The sequence below is a fragment of the Poromitra crassiceps genome (genome assembly GCF_964638095.1).
Source record: "Poromitra crassiceps genome assembly, chromosome: 20".
Classification (NCBI taxonomy): domain Eukaryota; kingdom Metazoa; phylum Chordata; class Actinopteri; order Beryciformes; family Melamphaidae; genus Poromitra; species Poromitra crassiceps.
The window spans coordinates 10,443,462-10,449,461 of record NC_139637.1 but is presented as its reverse complement, the minus strand read 5'-3'; positions in this window follow the sequence as shown (position 1 = coordinate 10,449,461).

The following is a 6,000-nucleotide window of genomic DNA, read 5'->3' as shown; positions in this document are numbered from 1 at the left end:
GAAATGATATCAATAAACTTTTTTTTGCTGATGATACAATAGAGTCTCATCGTTCTTTGTGCGTGTTCGGTGTTTACATAGTAATATCACACAATATTCTGTGGGCCTCGAGAAATCACTGAAAACGCTCTGAAAGGGCTGGCACTGGGAGCATCCGTCTTCCAAAAGTGGCTGGCACTCAATGAGTTAATAGAATTGCAATCATAGACACACAATTACAATGAGTTGGGATTTAGTGTAAGGTCAGTTCCATGCTATCATAGAATCCCCACAGTCACTGCTACTGTTTCTGTGTTGTCTGTGCTGCTTGAACTTCACCCTCTGTACTTCTTATGCTCTGATCACAGGCTTGAAGGCTGTGCTGATAGCATCTCTGTCTATGATGGCCCCAGCACCAGTGACAGGCTTCTGAGAGAGCTGTGTGATCATGGGGGCACCTCCACCCTTTACTCCACCAGTTATAACATGACTGTGCGCTTCATAAGTGATGGGAGCGTCACCTCCCAAGGATTTAATGCCCAGTACCGTGTCGTGGGTAAGTCACTGTAATTATGACAAAATACATTTCACCATTTTGATGCTCTTTAACAAACTCTGCAAAAAGACCAACAACAAAACGTCCCATGTGAACCTAGACACTCTTATATTTACATGGTGGAAATGGAGAATTGTTGTGTCTGTTCTCACTGTAACTGCAGCAGGTTCCTGCAGAGATATGTAGCTAGCAGGTTGGGAACTGCTCTTGTGCCACTGGCTGTGAAGACAGAGGGAACTGTTGTCCAGACTATGAAAGATACAAATGAAATGCTGTTAGTTATTATAGGCATAGTTTGCATAGCAAGTTAGTTGGCTTACTTGTATCTACCATGCAGCTAAAGTTAGCATTGTAATGTTAGCCAGAGCTGTTATGGCAGTGAGCTGTTAGTTTTGATCACAGGTTATACTGTAGTTAGAAAAACACTGAATTCCATTTGATGTATCCAGGTCAATAATATTATGCAGTTCTTGTGGATATAGTCTTTTTATGTGAATAACATTTTAGGTGAAGCAAGGGTGAGCTATTTCAAGAAAAGTGGCAGCAGTCTAGAAGCTATAGTGTAGAAGTGAGTGACTAAGCTAATAACCATAAAAGCACAAGTATTTGACCAAAATCTCTAAATAAATATACAGTATTTACCCTAATGAGAAAAGGAGCAAAATATTGATCTTTAAAACTGTATAATGACATCACAACAGTCTAATCCTAATGTTAATATAAAATGAGATATTCCTCTAAATCTGGCTTCAAATGGCCAACATTTTAGAAATAGCTAAATGGACCCATTGATAAATAAATCAATCAATCATGAGTGAATTCAGCACACTTTATCTGGGCAGACTGATTTAATCAGTGCAGATCTATTCAGATCTTAGGTCGCCACAGAAATGTTTTAGCCGGGGACCTTTGGTCACAGCCGAATGTCGGCCCCTCAGAAGTTTGGCTTGCATGACGCCCCTGGCCTTCTGTGAGGGCTTTTGACTTACAGTATAGGCAGCATTTCTACATGTTAACCTCAAGTTGATCATGTTTAGCCATAGATATCTGACATCATAATAGTTTATACATATATATAACTGAAATCTAGAAAAAAAACATAGTAGGTCCCCTTTAAACAACTTCACATCCACCATCATCATCATATGAAAGGGAGACAGTGGACTTTGTTTAAATTGTTGTCCCACTGATGATGTCACAATGGCTATGACATCATCATTGATGTCATCAGTGACATCATTATTGACTAAAATCATCTTATGACATCACTGATGATGTCATAGGCATGCGAAGTTGAGCAATCGTCCTCTGCGTATGCCAATACAGCAGGCGAGGCCACGCAGCAGCTGAGCTGCATATGCGACCTGCAGGGCGGGTGAGGCCGCACAGCGGCTGAGCTACCGCTGCGCGAGCCAATCAAGTGCTCTGCCTAGTCAGTAAATTGTCACATACAGTATTATAGTCTTTATTTAACAATATAGAAATACAGCAACATGATTTATTCCACCACGAAAGGTGACTTTTCAGTAGCATGTAACCATGGTAATTAAAGTTGCTGCAGTATGGCTTTCATGGTGAGTGGAACTTGCTAATCCTGTGGCTAGTACTAGTTTAGACGAAGAAGTGATGTGAAGTCCGACTCAAGACTCATCCTACTCTGCCTCTGATTTGTGGTTGAGTTTGTTCTGAGCCAATCAGCCAATCAGAGGCGGAGTAGAAGTGACATCTCACATTGCATTTTTTTTATTCCACGGTTTAAACCAATGTTTAAAATGTGTCAATTTGCGAATAAAACATATTTTATGTACTTAAAATAGGTACACAAAATACATGGTCTGAAAGTATTTTGATACAAATTAGATCTTATTTTTCCCTGTCCAGCCAAATACAAATGACAAAATACACAAATGTATTTCAAATACGTATTTTAAATACATGTATTTAAAATACTGCCCATCTCTGTGCGCTCCCACAGCACTACAGCCCTCAGTCCTGCTCTGCTCCTTCTTCTTTGTTTCTGTCCATAGCAAACACTGTAACAGGAAGTGAGCTGGGGTTACATTTCAAATGTTTTTGTTGTCAAGTTAAAAGCGTTTATAGTGAAAGAAAGAATGTGTGGAGAAAAAACTATTTCCTTTCCAGGCTGTGTACAAACATATGAAGCAAACATCTTCTTCCTGATCCACCAGTCAGGAAGCCGGCGCTTTGACTATTATTTCTGGCCTTCAACTTGGCCTCGGCGTCTTACAGCCCACCACCTGATGCTTTGACTATTATTTCTAGCCTTCAACTTGGCCTCGGCGTCTTACAGCCCACCACCTGACGCTTTGACTATTATTTCTAGCCTTCAACTTGGCCTCGGCGTCTTACGGCCCACCACCTGACGCTTTGACTATTATTTCTGGCCTTCAACTTGGCCTCGGCGTCTTACGGCCCACCACCTGACGCTTTGACTATTATTTCTGGCCTTCAACTTGGCCTCAGCGTCTTACAGCAGGCGTTGGTATCGTTGCTCAACAGATGTTACAGCCGGCGCTTTTTGGCGTCTTACAGCCGACAGTCTCTCACACATTCTTCCAACTTTATTTTCACAGTGTATCCATTTAAAACACATAGAATATATTTTTCTTTATTCTTTAGGAGGAATTTTGGTCAGTCTCATTCTTTCTCAAGCTTCTGATTTGTGACTTCTGATCAAATGTTGGTCATCAATATGCCTTACTGGTGATGCTTTTTGTCAAGCGTGTAACTAATTTCAGCTGTGGCTGATATAATAATGTGTTGAAGTACGGTATATGAAACCTATGAGCAAATGACTCACTGTCACACCACACATCTTGACCAGTAACATACAACATGTTTTAATCTGTGTCCGTGTTTTAATTTCCAGTACTTGATTTTGAATTGATCAGAAATGTTATGTCTCTTCAGCACCCTGTGGAGGCTACCTGGACAACCCCACAGGCCACTTTGACAGCCCACACTATCCAGGAAACTACCCAAACCACGCAGACTGTGTATGGTACATCAGACCAAACAGTGGAATTATACAGCTGGATATCAACATTGTGAGGTAAGCATGTTCATCTGGGTGAATATTGCAGAAACGTACAAAGTGTGAAATCCTGAATTAGAAAAGTAGACTTTTGCCCTGACAGAACCAGGTAGTGTGATGGAAAAATTGCTGCAATGCCCTGCTGATTCATCAATAATGAGATATCCGTTTCAAGTGTTCTAGGAGGTTTTTATTCCACAATTATCTCTGTGCACGGAGGTCTCCTCCCGACTACATTGTCATGAAAGAGCCCCGAATCATCGTTTACAACACATCATATACTGAAACTATGACACCCGCCCCCCCACCTTGGAGGGCAGTACTTTTCCACTGCTCTCTAAAAGTTCCATCCACCCCAGTATATTTCCATGACGTCAATAGTTAATCTGATGTTCACAAGACACAACAAATCCAGTCTATTCCCACAGACACTTACATGTTCTCCTTGAACAGCAATCTTCTGCAATGATGAAGAACATAATTCACAAAATACATCTTAGAAGCGCCATAATTAATAATCAATCAATCAATAAGCACTCAATCAATAATTTGCTATGACAATTCCACACTTTTGATAAGAATAAATCATTATTATCAATATTAAAAATAAATTATTGATAAAAAACTATAATTTCAAACACAGTCAAAGAAAACTAAAATAACTATTATCCTTAACTTGTTAGAAAAAAATGATCATCTCAAACATCAAATGATAGGCTGTTTGCCTTTCTGTATGTGTTCACAATTATAATTAATAAGTCCTCACTTAACTCATTCATGGCCAGTTTAGGACTGCCAATATTTAGCAGAGGCCAAATATTTTCATAATTGTTGGTCATCTTTCAAGACCCACAGTAAATTATCTATTAGCACCAAAGTGATTTGCAATATCTCAAAATGAAGATGTACGTCTCTGGGTTCACCAGGAAAAAAAAAGTGAGCTTTTAGCATGTTCTGTACTCTACTTATAGCCATTTATATACACCCTGTTTTCACCAAAAAGGTCTCTCTGAGAAGACAAACAGGAGAAAAGGCCATTTTTGTAAAGGACACAATCTCAGGCAGAACTCGCTCTCAATTCTTTTATTTTGAACTGTATTGACATCAGACATGTAAATATTATTCGTTATGACACAAATGACAAAAAAAAATATATATATATATATATATATACATGAAGTGCTTTTTTTACATTCAACAATACAGTTTACTCAGTGTGAGTGAGTGTGCAGACAGACACACAGACAGACAGACAGACAGACAGACAGACAGACAGACACACAGACAGACAGACAGACACACACACACACACACACACACACACACACACAGAGAGAGAGAGAGTTCTGTCCACAGCTGCTGCTGGATCGCACCTCCTTCCCAGGGAACACTATTGATCGCCCCGCAAATTAGCATAGGAGGGGAACACCAAACTGGTCTGAGATCAGCGTCTAGCCTCCTCTGCCTCTGCATCGTTTTCCTCCTCTCGTTCGGGCTGGGACGAATGCTGCGACACAGGAACGGGGTCGGCTTGGCTTTGGGACCAGGCGCTGGAACCGGATCGATCATGTTGGTTTGACTACCGCGAACAACTCAATCCAGGTTCGCCCTGCAGCAAGGCGACCAGCGCAGCGCGCCGAGGGGCGTTTCAATGGCGTTTCTCCTCTATGCAACAGGCAGCGTTTCTCCGTTTTCTCCTCCTCTTCCATTTCAAAACAATAGCTGCATAGTTGTTTGATAACGTGTTGTCGGCTTGGCTTTGAGGCCAGGGACCTGATACCATGTCACAGGCTGGGGAAGTCTTTGAACTACGCGCTGCAATAATAAAAACAAAAACACGTCAAACACGTCATTGGCTGGGAGGGCAATTCCTGATAACACGTTAAAGACGTCTTTGGCCATGAATGAGTTAACTGCATTTCGGTTTATGGCTAAATAAAACCACTGGAACTCAGATTTCACTATCCTTGTATTACAATGTATCGCTTGCTCAAATCAAACTCTTAGTTATGCTAAATATCAAATCAAGCATGATTATTTACCCAGGATTTCATAGCATAAGCAAAATGTGTCAGAGGCGAGATGGCCTTTTATTATTCCACACTTTTATCACATTTGGTAAATGGGCTCCTGTTTGTCCAATCGAGGACTGAAGCCTTTAACTTGTTGCAGGTTACATTCAAATTAAGCCCTACTTGGTAGTTTAGAATATGTTTATATTCATTTTTGTTTAAGAACACACTGTTTGATTAATTACCCCCAACTCTGCTTAATACACACAAATTTACACAACCTACAGAGCACATTAGTCAGATTAAACTCTAAAAGCTGAAAAAAAGTGTTTTGGAGGTAAGTTCTCCTTTAAGCCCCAAAATAAAAAGTTTAATTTGAACGTTTAGCCCCAAAACAA